The sequence below is a fragment of the Agelaius phoeniceus genome, chromosome 32, assembly GCF_051311805.1.
Source record: "Agelaius phoeniceus isolate bAgePho1 chromosome 32, bAgePho1.hap1, whole genome shotgun sequence".
NCBI classification, from domain to species: Eukaryota; Metazoa; Chordata; class Aves; order Passeriformes; family Icteridae; genus Agelaius; species Agelaius phoeniceus.
This window is the reverse complement of record NC_135296.1, coordinates 2,172,238-2,186,589: the sequence shown is the minus strand read 5'-3', so window position 1 is coordinate 2,186,589 and position 14,352 is coordinate 2,172,238. Positions and strand designations below refer to the sequence as shown.

Below are 14,352 nucleotides of genomic sequence, written 5' to 3'. Positions count from 1 at the left end.
GATCGTTTCAGCCCCAAGACCTCTAATCATTCGCTTTACCGGGTAAAACTGCCCATTGCCGAGTGCCAGCTATCCTGAGGGAAACTTCGGAGGGAACCAGCTACTAGATGGTTTGATTAGCCTTTCGCCCTTAGACCCGGGTCGGATGACTGATTTGCACGTCAGGACTGCTATGGCCACCTGCCTGCCGGAGGCCTTCCCAGACAACCCGGAGCCGGTTGCGGCACACCGCCGTGGAGGAAATGCACCCGGCCAGAGCCAGCCGCTGGCCAGGGGGGCAGTCCCCGCACCGGCCTACCCCCCCAGCCCGCCCCCGCGGACGGGGTTTGCCCGGGGGATGGAGGGGAGGCGGAGGCGAGGATCCACTGAACCTGCGCCGGCCGACCGCAACTCACCAGGTTGAATCCTCCAGGCTGACTGCGCGGGCCCCACCCATTTACCTCTTAACGGTTTCATGCCCTCTTGAACTCTCTCTTCAAAGTTCTTTTCAACTTTCCCTTACGGTATTTGTTGGCTATCAGTGACGTGCCGGTATTTAGCCTTAGATGGAGTTTACCACCCACTTTGGGCTGCATTTCCAAGCAACCTGACTCCGAGAAGCCCCGGGCCCAGCACGCCGGGGGACCACTACCGGGCCTCACACTGTCCGCAGGCTGCGGCCTTGATCACAAGGACTTGGGTCCCCCAAGAGCGCCGCCGGGGAGAGGGGCTTCTGTACGCCACATGTCCCGCGCCCCACCGCGGGGCGGGGTTCAGCGCTGGGCTTTTCCCTCTTCGCTCGCCATTACTGAGGGAATCCTCATTAGTTTCTTTTCCTCCGCTGACTAATATGCTTAAATTCAGCAGGTCGCCACATGTGATGTGAGGTTGCAAGCCCAAAGCTTGGCCACCGCACGCGCGGACGGCTGCCTTATCTCCCCCCGCCCAGTGCACCCCCACCCCCCCCCCCCCCCCGGCACTCCCAGAGGGAGCAGGACAGAGAGAGAGAGAGAGCACGAGCGAGCGAGGAGGAGACGGAGAGCCCCATCCCAGAGACAAGAACCGAAAAGGGAGCACGGCAGAGACAGCCCCGCATGGGAGGACTGGCCACGCAGCGGCGCGCGATGGCCTCTGCGGGGAGAGGCGCAACAGTGCCCTCAGCGCACCCCGAGACTGGGGCAGAAGAGGAAGGGGCGGGCGAAGGGAGGAGGGGGTCGGAACCCCCGTCCCCGGCGCTCTCGCCTCGTGCGCGTGGCAGCACAGCACGGTACCACCATGGTACCCACCCTCAGACAGCCGCCCACGCAGGGAGGAGGCCGGGGGCGAGGCCCACGCCTCGCCTCCCCTCTCGCCCTCCTCTCTATCTTCTCTCGGCCCTCGGCGGCGCTTTCAACGCCGTCTCTCGCTCTCCCCCAGCCACTGTGCCACCGCATCTGTGGCAAGGCCCCGGCAAGGATGAGCTCCGCCCCAGAAGCTCTCTCCAGGAGTGGGGAGATATGGAGCGCTCCCCGAGTCTGCATTTAGGGGGACGAATGCCCTGCACAGCGATAACGACGACAACCACGACGGCGACGACACCTGCTGGGCCGCAGGGAAGGGATCGAGGCCGCCTAGGGAAACGCTTCCCTCGCTGAACCCCTGACCGCCTTCCCTCTGGGCACCAGCGGGACGCCGCTGCCGCCGCCACCGCCGCTGCCGCCGCCCACCGCGGGTGACGGGCCTGCGAGGCGACCCCAACCCCCAGGGTGGCCCCTGGACGGCGATTGATCGTCAAGCGATGCTCAGACAGGCGTAGTCCTGGGAGGAACCCGGGGCCGCAGGTGCGTTCGAAATGTCGATGATCAATGTGTCCTGCAATTCACATTAATTCTCGCAGCTAGCTGCGTTCTTCATCGACGCACGAGCTGAGTGATCCACCGCTAAGAGTTGTCTGGCTTTCGGGCACCGCTCATGTGAAGCGGCCCCTTTTTGTTACTCTGGCACCGAGGACGCGCGGGCGCATGCCTGGCTTCGACTGTACAAGCACACAGAAACGGAAGGGGAAAAAAAAAAAACTGGAGCAACCCATGCTCCGAAGGCTGGCCAAGAGGCGGGGGAGCCCGCACCCCTGACTGCCTCCCCCCACGAGGCAAGACGCTGACCTCACATGCCGTCCTTCGGAGGCAGCCCAGGCGCCCGGGCTCGGCCTGGCCTCCGCACGGAAGGCCAGGCGGCGCACGCCAGAACGCGGGGGGCACGGCGGCCCGCCCGCTTCTCGCTTCCACAGGACGACACACAAAACACACACAGCACGCAGCCAGGGCTGCGCAGCCGTCGGCCCCCGCACACGCCGGCTCTCCCTCGGCCCCAACACCGCGGGCCTCGCGGAGCGCCGCCACGCCACTGCGCAGCCAGCTTTCTCTTCCCCACGGTGCAGCCTTCCCCCACTCAAGACAGCACGAGACGACAACCGGCCCCCTCGGCGTGCCTCCCACGAGACCACTCCCGCCAGGTGGGCGAGCGTCCGGTGGATGCGCTCCGCAGCTGGCCCCAGAGGCGGGCGCCACTGAGACCCGAGCCAGCGTTGCCGGTGCCAGAGGCCTGCCAGACGGCAAGACCCTGCCGCCGCCAGGGCCGCACTCCTGGGACCGCCACCACCGTATCGCACCACCGGGGCCCCTTGCCTCAGGCACGTACCCGGCAGAAGGCGTACGGTGCTGACCCGGGGGGCAACGCCCGCCCTCCTCGTTTTCACGCGGAGACCGGGCAGGGAGAAGCACACCCACAGCTGCCGCAGCTGCCCCGCACGCCTTCCTTCGGCCCACATGCAGCTGGGAAGGGCGGCGGAGGACGCGACGAACGGGGCCGGGGCCGGGACCGCCGCCAAGCAACGGCAGCGACTTCCGGCCGACCATCCCAGCAGGGAGGGACACCCGTCGAGCGGCACCGCCGCCGCTCGGCACGGGGTCGCCCACGCTCGCGGGCCTCCACCTCCGGAGGGCCTGCCGAGTATTCACCCCCCCCCCATCCCGGGCGGGTGGGCAGTCGAGCCAGGGGACGGCCGGCAGATGACGGCACCACCGGTGCACGTTCAAGGAAAAAAGGCCATCGAGGGGAGAGGCACCGGACGCGCCAGATGCAGCACCACGCACGCCAGAAAGCGTGGCAGCGGGCCGAGAGAGCGCAGCGGGCCCCGGTGGCCGCAACCCCACAGCCGAGGAAGGGCAGAGAGCGCGCGCTCTCTGCCATCATCGCCCATTACGACGAGGCGAGCGGGTCGGCCCCCGCTGCTGACCACACGCCACGGCCTCTCCGCCAAGGCCAGGCCGCGGGGGAGTCGGGGGCAGGGTGCCTCTCCCTGGCGCGGTGCGGTTAAACCCCCACACGCATGGCGGGATGACAACAATGGCCCGAGTCTTTAAACCGCCACCTGCCTCGCCGGCCCCTTTCGGCAGCCCGCAGCGTTTGACAACACCGAGGGAAACCTGGATGACCGCCAAGGCACAGAGCGCTAAGTACCTGGCCCTGGGGCAATGATTTGCATGGCCCCTGCCGGAGTGCCTCCCCAGCTGCCGCCCTCGGGGGAGCTCCTGGGCCAGGATTATGAATCCTTTGGAAAGGGGTGACCCCCTGGCAATCGCTGGCACCACCAACCAGCTCTTAGAAAGTGTCCACAAAGCCGCCTGCCTGCAAATGATTCATGAAAAGAAATTAGTTCCTGGTTTTGGATGCCCAATGCAATTACCTGTGAAGCCAGAACTAATGACCCCTTGAATTTGTGGGCTTCCAGAAACGCTTAAACCTACAGCAATGACTCTACAGAAAACCATAATGGCTTTGAATCCTGTAGAAAGACTAGATAGATTCCTCAGGAACTCTACTGACCAAAGTGGATCTAGAGATCCTGGCTTCACTCCATACTCTTCCTCCTCACAGCCCTCAGCTTCTCAATCCATCGGCTCAACCCAGTGCACTCCTCCCTCTTCAGGAACCAAAACTAACCCTCCCCCAGCCTCTCCCACAGAACACAGGCAGTGAACCAAAACCAACAGGGTTTTCGGGAAACAAATCTCTCCGCCACTTACAGGTGGGCAAAGGGGCAGAGCTTGGGTTTATTTAAGAATGCTCACTAAAAATAAATCAGGATATATTTTAATCACAGCTATCACAGGCCTCAAAAGGCTACTAGTAACCTTTTTGATTGACACTGGGACTCAAATCTCTGCACTAACAAAAAAGGATGCCCAGAGGTGTGGAATTGTTCCAACTAAGAGACAATGCTGTGTTCTTAATGCTCTGGGAACTGCAGAATCTATGAATGTTGCCTCAGTCAAACTGACCCTCCCTGGAAATGAGCATCAACTAGTCATCAAAATGGTAATTGGGAACATTCCAAATAATTGATTAGGAATGTTTGTCCTTGCTGGGAGGCAGTGGGAAGACTCTGAGGGATTTCTGTGGTCTTTTGGCACACTGCCACTTAACATTAGGCTGCTTCAAACCGCACCCTCCCTACCCTATGATCAAACAACTAATGTAAAACAATACCCTCTACCTTCTGGTGCCAGAAAAGGTATCAAAGCGGTTCTACAGGACTTGAGAAACCAAGGGGTAACAATTTACACACATTCTCCTTTTAATTCACCCGTATGGCCAGTCTGAAAAGCCAGTGGAAAGTGGAGATTAACAGTAGATTTTCGCAGGCTTAATGCCAACACGGAGCCTCTTACAGCACTGGTCCCAAACGTAGCTGAGTTAATAACATCAATTCAAGAAAAGGCTCACTCAATCATGGCAATGGCAACAATGGATGTCAAAGACATCTTCTTTATGATACCTATACAGCCAGAAGATATGGACCATTTTGCCTTCACTTGGGAAAGGACAGCAATACACTTTCACTCGGCTTCCCCAAGGCTACAAACACTCCCCCACTTTGGCCCACCATGCTTTAGCCCAGGAATTAGGAAAAATACCCAAACCTGATCCTGTAGCTGATAATCAATACATTGATGACATTCTGGGGGGGGGGGGGGGAAAGGGGGGCAGAGGGTTGAAATAGAGGTAGTAGAGGAACATCAGCAGAAAATAATCTCTCACTTAAAAAGTCTTGATTTGCAGATTCTCCCAGAGAAAATTCAGAAGCCTTCTCAGGAAGTGAAGTTTTTGGGAATTTGGTGGAAAGGAAGGAGGTATGACATTTATTCCACCCGATACCCTAACCTCTTTAGATCAGATTCAACTGCCTGAATTGAGGAAAGATCTCCAGCAAGCTCTAGGACTATTAGTGTTCTGGAGAAAACACATCCCAGATTTCTCAATAATTGCTAGGCCGCTTTTTGACTTGCTGAGGAAAAGGATGAAATGGGATTGGACTCCTTCTCAGGAAGAAGCATTGCAATGACTGATTTTTGAGGCAACAGCTCACCAAGCACTAGGCCCTATCTGTGCCCCAGATCCCTTTCAGGTGGAATGGGGATTTGCCTCCTCAGGGCTATCAGTATGCATTTGGCAGTGGGGTCCCGAGGGTCCAACGGGGCCTCTTGGTTTTTATTCCTGTGGTTTCAAAGATGCTGAGAAAAGATACACTACCTGGGAAAAGGGATTGTTTTTTGGTTAGCTTAGCTCTCCTAGAAGAGGAAAAAATTGCACAACAGCCTATTGTATTAAGAGACCCTTTCAAAGTTATCAAAATCGTCACTAATGGGACCCCCCTCGCCTGACGGGGTAGCCCAAAGGGCCTCAGTTAGAAAATGGTATGCTCAGATGGAAGCCTATTGTAATACTGTCTCAATAATGGAAGATGCAGCTAAAAATCTAACAATCCAAGACACTGAGAGCCTGGTTAGCAGCCAAGATAAATCTCCCCTGTAATCAAAGCTGCCCTTCCTTTCTCCCCTGAACAAGCAGCAAGTTCTTGGTTCACAGATGCCTCTGCAAAACGGGAAGGGAAGGTATGGAGATAGAGAGCAGCTGCCTTACACATTTCATCTGGTGAAAGAATCATTACTGAAGGGGAAGGCAGCGCTCAGGCTGGGGAACTCATAGCTGTGTGGAGTGTTTTCCGATGTGAGGCACAGAACATTCCTCCTGTCTGCATTTACACCGACTCTTATGCAGTGCACAAAGGTTGTACCGAGTGGCTTCCTTTCTGGCAGCAAAATGATTGGGAAGTTCACAGAATTCCAGTGTGGCAAAAGGAAAAGGGGCAAGAAATTTTAGATGTCACAAGCCAAGGAAATTTTGCTGTTGGTTGGGTAGCTTCTCAGCAAACAGATGGAAACCCAGCAGGAGAGTGGAATAATAGAGCTGATGAGCTAGCAAGGCTCAGCCCCCTGAAAAAGGAACAAATTACTGAGGACTGGGATCAACTATCAGAATGGCTGCATGTAAAAAGACAGCACACAGGTGCGAAAGATTTGTACAAAGAAGCTCATGCTTGTGGTTGGCTGGTTACCAGGGAAATGTGTAAAACATGCGTATCAGCCTGCGAGCAATGTCGCAGGTGGCTGGAGAGACATCCTTGAGAAGATGACCCTCTGCATTTAAGAAAGGGTAAAGGCTTATGGGATGCGTGGCAGGCAGACTATATCGGCCCCTTTAAGAAGTCAGGAGGTAAACACTTTGTGCTAGTAGGAGTAGAACTTGTATCTGGGTTGGTTCAAGCTGATGCTTTGAAAAGAGCTACAGGTGATAATGCAGTTAAAGCTTTGCAGGGGTGCTTTGGAACTTTCCCAAAGCCACAGGAAATTCAATCTGATCACAGGTCCCACTTCACTGCTAGAGGTGTACAGCACTGGGCAAAAGGTGAAGAATTAAGTGGACTTTCCATACCCCTTACTACCCTCAAGCTAACGGGATCTTAGAAAGGACCAATGGTTTTTTGAAAGGACTTCTGAAGCCACGGGAGGGAAATTGGGACATTCCGCCATGGGAAGCTGTTAAAAGAGTGAACAGAGTAGATGGGGGGTGAATGGATGTCCCAAAACCACTGCCTTTTGCCCAACAGCTCCAAGCATCATTCCCTTACTACAGGGACCTGACGATTCAAAAAATCCAGCACATTACCCTGGGCAACCTGTTCTGGTGGACCTCCCTACTGTAGGGGAAGTAGCACTAGTGCTGAAAACCCCTCTGAATAAATATGCATGGGTAGCCTGTGATGCTCTAGGGAAAGAGCATTGGATAAATTCATGCTGGATAATCCTATCATTTTAACTCTTTTCTGCCCCTCAGTGGCAGGATTTCTGTTGTTTTTACTTTTACAGAAGAACCCCGAGGGACATGAGAATCATCAGAACCATGATAACACTGGTGATATTTTTCTGCATCCTACCCCAATTCCATGGACAGGATCCTGCTGAGTGGTTGTGGTCTGAAGCTACCCTCCATCCCACTAATGTTCTAGGAGCGTATCCCAAGGGTGGCCACCCGAACCTACAGCCTGTAGTGCTGCATGACTCCCAGGTATATCGTCCAAGTGAGTGGGGATGGGATCAGAAGGACTGGACTAGAACCCTAACTGGAACAATTGGTGAAATGATTGTGGTAGCATGCAGAAAAGTGGAAAGATCTCTCTATGAGAAAGCCACCTCCATTACAGTTTCTGGAAATTTTATGGAACCAGGTGGGAAAAATGATCTGGATATCCCTTCAGCGAGACTGTGTCCTACAAACAAGTGGGAGTGTGCCAAACAAATTCCCCTTACTCTGTGTTGCTGCCAGGAGTATGTTGGTAGTTACATTCTAGGTCCCAAAACGAACAATGTTGCAAGTACAAAGGATTGTAAACATGAACCAATTGATTGCTGGCATAATTTTACGTTAACTAAACCAACTTAAGTGACATGCCGCTGGCAAAATAACTTGACCAACCTGTTAGGTTGAAAAGGCTTAGTTCATAAATTTAAGATAGAGGCTATAACAAAAGCCACACTGAGTACCGTAGTTACATCCCAGTGGATAGAAGGGACTGAGAGCATGAAGCCCACACTGAGTACCATAGTTACACCTCAATGGGTAGAAGGGACTGAGAGCACAAAGCTGACATTGAGTACAGTAGTTACATCCCAGTGGGCAGAAGGAACTGAGACTACAAAGCCCACATTAAGTATAATAGTTATACCCCAATTGGTAGAAGGGACTGTGAGTCCCCTTAGTCAATGTGTTACCGAATGGCCTTGGTCCCAGGCTTTTGTTCACTTTGCAGGAATGGGAAAAACAAAAAACCTGGCAGCTTCAAGAGGTAGTGGGAGAAGAAATTACCATAGGGTGCTGAATTGTCTCAGTCTCTGTGCAAGCCTCTCAAAGCCCCTGGGCCAGACCCGAGTCGGCAGACACTGGGGGGAGCAGCCCCAACACGGCCGACTGCGGGGAGACACTCTCTGTGCCCCGAGGGTGCTGAGGGCACTCAGGCTGGTTGCCTTCGCTGCAGCAGAGACGGCAGAGACATCGGTAGAAGAGAAAGGGCCGACTCCCAGCAGGGGTGAATCCAAGGTTTTATTAAGGAGTCCCGAAGGAGCTCCTGCACCTCAGGGGGCCTCCTGCCGAGAGCCCCGGGGGATGTCCCAAGGTTACATTTAAAGGGAGGTGGAAACCAAAAGTAGATAACATTTTACCAACCAATAGGTATCTCTGAGGGATGGGTACTGGGGGATAGACCTATAGGACAGCGTATGGGGCAGGGCTTGGGGGGCTGACCCCTAGCCTCTGGCTAATCACTCGATGACTTGGACCGAAACTTCTGGATAGGGGGGATGGGATGCCGAGTGATTGACAGAGAGCCAGGGTGGGGGTTTTGGGATGATCTCATCCCGGGAGAGGGATAACACAGGTAAAAGGAGGGGGGTACAGTCTGGGATAAACCATTTGGGAAAAATATGGGGATACAAAACAAACTACTTCAAAGTATTACAAAATATAAAAACGCACTACAACACTGAATGATTAACGGAACTACTTATAGTAAAGCAATCTCAATCAGTGTTTGGACAGATCAGACAAATAAGCGTGAACAGGTTTGTACGCCCCCAAGCGTAGGCTACTCGTCCTGGCTGACAGGGCGGCGACAGTTTAGAAATCTGAAAATTTACTGGATTTCTCCAAAATGAAAGCTGCCAGCAACTAGGATCCTGAAAGTTATTAGAGCCCCAAACATCACCTTTCAACAGATTCCCAGACCCGGGGGAAAGGACTTCTTTTTCCCACAGAAAATGGGCTCCGTTTGCAGCATCTCGCCCTGACCAACAGGGCAGCACCTGGTTAGAAATCTGCAAACTTTGCTGGATTTCTCCAAAACTAAAGCTGCCAGCAACGAGGACCCTGCAAATCCTTAGAGCCCCGAACATAACCTTTCAATAAATTCCCACGCCCTGGGGAAATGACTTCTTTTCCCATGGAAAAATGCCTCTGTTTGTGGCGACAGTTTAAAAATTGGCAAACTTTTCTGGATTTCTCCAAAACTAAAGCTGCCAGCAACTAGGACCCTGCAAGTGCTTAGAGCCTCAAACGTCACCTTTCAACTGATACCCAGACCCTGGGGAAAAGACTTCTTTTTTCCATGTAAAATGGCCTCGTGTGAGGCCACTCTCCTGGTGGACAGGGTGGCGCCAAGCTCGAAATTGGCAAACTTTACTGGATTTCTCCAAAACGAAAGCTGCCAGCAACTAGGACCCTGCAAGTCCTTAGAGCACCAAACACCACCTTTCAACCAATACCCAGACCCTGAGGAAAGGATTTCTTTTCCTGACGGAAATCGGCTTCCATTTGAGGCCACTCGTCCTGGCTGACAGGGCGGCGCCAGGTTAGAAATGGGCAAACTTTGCTGGATTTCTCCAAAACTAAAGCTGCCAGCAGCTAGGACCCTGCAAGGCTGTACAGCCCTAGAAGTCACCCCTCAGCTGATACCCAGACCCTGAAGAAAGGACTTCTAATCCATGCGGAACATGGCTTCCATTTGAGGCCACTAGCTTCGGCCAACACAGCGGCGCCAGGTTGGAAATGGGCAAACTTTGCTGGATTTCTCCAAAACTAAAGCTGCCAGCAACTAGGACCCTGCAAGTCTTTAGAGCCTCAAAGGCCACCTTCAACTGATCCCCAGACCCTGGGGAAAGGACTTCTTTATCCCACAGGAAATGGCCTCCGTTTGCGGCCTCTCACTCTGACCGACAGAGCAGTGCCAGGTTAGAAATGGGCAAACTTTGCTGGATTTCTCCAAAACTAAAGCTGCCAGCAACTAGGACCCTGCAAATCCTTAGAGCCACAAAGGCCACCTTTCATCTGACACCCAGACCCTGGGAAATGACATCTTATTCCCACGGAATGCGGGCTCCGTTTGTGGCCACATGCCCTGTAACACCAGGCCGTGCCAAGGTCGAAATTGGAAAACTTTGCTGGATTTCTCCAAAACGAAAGCTGCCAGCAACGAGGACCCTGCAAGGCTTTAGAGCACCTAACACCACCTTTCAACTGATGTCCAGACCCTGGGGAAAGGACTTCTTTTTCCCACAGAAAATGGGCTCCGTTTGAGGCCACTCATCCTGGCCGACAGTGCAGAGACAGTTTAGAAATTGGCAAACTTTGCTGGATTTCTCCAAAACTAAAGCTGCCAGCAACTAGGACCCTGCACATCCTTAGAGCCCCGAACATCACTTTTCAATAGATTTCCCGACCCTGGGGAAAGGACTTCTTTTTTCCACTGAAAAATGCCTCTGTTTGCGGCCAGTGGCCCTGTCCGACATTGCGGTGCCAAACGCAAAATGGGAAAACTTTGCTGGATTTGTCCAAAACTAAAGCTGCCAGCAACTAGGACCCTGCAAGGCTTAGATCCTCAAAGGCCACCTTTCAACTGATACCCAGACCCTGGGGAAAGGACTTCTTTTTCCCACAGAAAATGGCTTCCGTTTGTGGGCACTTGCTTTTGCGTCAGGGCAGTGCCAAGCTTGAAATTGGCTGACTTTGCCTGATTTGTCCAAATCTACAGCTGCCAGCAACTATGACCCTTAAGGTCCTTAGAGGCCTAAGCATCACCTTTCATCTCATCCTCAGACCCTGGGGAGAGGACTTCTTTTTCCTATGGAAAATGGACCCTGTTTTTGGCCACTCACCCGGGCTGACAGGGCAGGGCCAGGCCAGAAATTGGCAAACGTTACTGGATTTCTCCAAAACTAAAGCTGCCAGCAAACAGGAGACTGAAATTCCTTAGAGCCCTAAAGACCACCTTTCAACTGATATTCAGACCCTGGGGAATTGACTTCTTTTTCCCATGGAAAATGGCCTCCATTTGCGGCTTCACTCCCTGGCCGACAGGGCAGCGCCAGGTTAGAAATCAGCAATCTTTCCTGGATTTCTCCAAATCAACAGCTGCCAGCAACTAGGCCCCTGCAAGGCTTTAGAGCCCCAAACGTCACCTTTCATGTGATACCCAGACCCCAGGGAAATGCCTTTTTTATCCCTTGGAAAATAGTCTACGTTTGTGGCCACTCACCCTGGCAGATAGCAGATGCCAAGCTAGATATTGGCAAATTTTGCTGGTTTTCTCCAAAACTAAAGCTGCCAGCAACTAGGACCCTGCAAGTGCTTAGAGCCCCAAACATCACCTTTCATCTGATACCCAGACCTGGTGGAAGTGACTTCTTTATCCCATGGAAAATGGCCTCTGTTCGTGGCCACTCGCTCTAGCAGTCAGGGTGATGCCCTACTAGAAATTGGCAAACTGTGCTGGATTTCTCCAAAACAAAAGCTGCCAGCAACGAAGACCCTGCAAGTCCTTAGAGCCCCAAAGACCACCTTTCATCTGATACCAAGACACTGGGGAAATGACTTCTTTTTCCCATGGGAAATGGCCTCAGTTTTTGGCCACTCACTCTGGCCAACAGGATGGCGCTGAGTCAGAAATTGGCAACCTTTGCTGGATTTCTCCAAAACTAAAGCTGCTAGCAACCAGGACCCTTCAAGTCCTTAGAGCCCCTAACGTCACCTTTTATCTGATACCCAGACCCTGGGGAAAGGACTTCTTTATCCTATGGAAAATGGCTTCCGTTTGTGGCCAATCGCCCTGGCGGAAAGACTATTCCAAGCCAGGCATCGGAAATTTTTGCTGTATTTTGCAAAAACCAAAGGTGCCAGCAACTAAGACCCTGCATATCCTTAAAGCCCCAAAGGCCACCTTTCATCTGATCCCGAGACCCGGGGGAAACTACTTCTTTTTCCCATGGAAAATGGCCTACATTCACGGCCCATACCCCTGGCTGACTGCACGGTGCCAAGCTAGAAATTTGCAGACTTTGCTGGATTTCTCCAAAACTAAAGCTTCCAGCAATTAAGATCCTGCAAGTCCTTAGAGCCCCAAAGGCCACCTTTCATCTGATCCCCAGACCCCAGGGATATGACTTTTTTTTCCCATGGAAAATGGCCTCCGTTTGCGGCCACTCACCATGACAGACTGGGCTATGATTTGCTGGAATTTGTAAACTTTGCTGGATTTCTCCAAAACCAAAGCTGCTAGCAACTAGGACCCTGCATGTCCTAAGAGCCCCAAAGGCCGTCTTTCATCTGATACCAAGACCCTGGGGTAATGACTTTTTTTTCCCATGGAAAATGGCCTCCGTTTGCGGCCACTCTGGACATGTTCTCTTATGCAGATTTTGCTTTTCTTCACCCAGGTGAAACTGTTAATCATGCTTGTCACCTTTTTTTGCAGTCGTTTTCTTCATTGTGTGTGCCCCCATAATTGAAAACCAACAATGGTCCCGCATATATATCTCAAAAATTGGTCACATTTTTTATTGATTTGGGTGTTCGTCATATCTTTGATATTCCTCACTCTCCCACAGGATAAATAATTATTGACAGGGCACATCAGATATTAAAACATGTTCTAGATCAACAGAGGGGGGGAGTAGATGTCACACCACAGATGAGGTTTTAAAAAGCTTTGTATGCTTTTTTTTTTTTAAACAGCTCTGTTGCCAAACCTGATCCACCAATTTTTAGGCATTTTTCAAATAACACACAGGTGAAACCTAAAGAAAATCCCCCTGTTTTAATTAGAAACCCTGAGACTGGACAAATTGAAGGTCCTTTCCAATTAATCACTTGGGGCAAAGGGTATGCTTCTGTCTCTACAAGTGCAAAAATGAAGTGGGTCCCAGCCAAAAACATCAAACCATATCGCACCCCAGGACATTTTGACGAGTCCAAGGCCAAAGAAGCAAGTACGCAGACGTGAGCCGAGCAGAGGGATCCCAGGTCACACCTGACATTCCTTGTGCATCGGTGGGACCTGCAAACTCTGATTTTATGTTATTTATAAGTGTGTCAATTGTTGACTTCATAGAGCTGATTTTTGGCAAAAGCATAGTTTTTGTTTTGTTATGTCATAGATTCCCTCTATTGGACTTTCAAAGGTGAAATCTTATTTTAAGGTCAAAAGCAAAGTTTTTAAATTGATATATATGGGAGGATTTTCTGCCAAGAGTTAGATCATGAACAGGATGGAGCAAAATCAAATGATATGCTGGTGTTGGTTGGTTTTAATTGCTTCTTGTAGTGCAGATTTACCTGTGGAACAACCAAAACCAAATGTTTGCGTGACCTTAGCCAAGGCAGCAAGCTCAGATACTATATGTTTGTCTAATTCGGAACCAGAAAAGCCTTTCTCAACCTGTCTAGTCGGTGTGCCAGTAAAGGATTTGTCTTTGATCAAAAAGCAATTTAATAGTAAGACTGGTGAAATTAACAATGGGAGCAATCCTGTATTGAATTGGAACATTTGGGCCAAAGAACTTCCCAAAGTAGTATCTGAACCCCAAGAATTAGAAATCCTTGGTTCTTTAACAACGGATTTTGCCTTTCATTTACAACTAATGATTGGCAAGAAGATGATCCTCCAAAATGCAATGTTACTCCCCATTATTTTGCATACAGAAATTTAAGTTTTTGGTGTAATTATTCAAACAGTTGGGATGTGGTTTCCGAGGCTGACCAATATCCATGACAATTGCCAAAAGGATATTGGATCGTTTGTGGAGATAGGGCTTGGCAGGGCATTCCATCACACCTTGAAGATGGCCCATGTAGCATTAGAATGCTCACTGTGAGAGCATCTACTGCTAAAGCAGTCATTAAGAAGAAACATAGGGGAACATAATCTGCTCATCATTATGATGAAAACTGTAAGAGTGATTTCATGCCTTGGAATGCTGCCAAAAGGGTTTCAGCAGGTTTGTTTTTACCCCAACTAGCTTCAGCAATGGCATTGAAACAATTAGATTGGGTTGGATGTTGGCTGAGTAAACAAATTAATGCCCCATCCTCTGCAATTAGTGGTATGTTGACAGATGTTAATAGTGTTAGACATGCTACGCTTCAAAATAGAGCTGCAATTGATTTTCT

The 14,352-nt window shown here is 51.4% G+C and overlaps 1 protein-coding gene and 2 non-coding genes across 3 annotated transcripts in view; all 3 read right to left on the bottom strand.

The window, feature by feature from the left end:
* The window catches only part of LOC129133516 (28S ribosomal RNA), a 4,419-nt gene extending 3,549 nt beyond the window's left edge, over positions 1 to 870 (bottom strand). Inside the window, exon 1 of the ribosomal RNA XR_008536008.2 lies at positions 1 to 870. This exon is cut by the window's left edge and continues 3,549 nt beyond it. This is a non-coding gene — a ribosomal RNA (28S ribosomal RNA).
* The window catches only part of LOC129133505 (uncharacterized), a 148,388-nt gene that overhangs the window by 73,464 nt on the left and 60,572 nt on the right, over positions 1 to 14,352 (bottom strand). The gene's annotated exons all lie outside the window — the stretch shown is intronic.
* On the bottom strand, positions 1,755 to 1,907 carry LOC129133515 (5.8S ribosomal RNA). The gene has a single exon (XR_008536007.2). It is a non-coding gene; the product is annotated as a 5.8S ribosomal RNA (ribosomal RNA).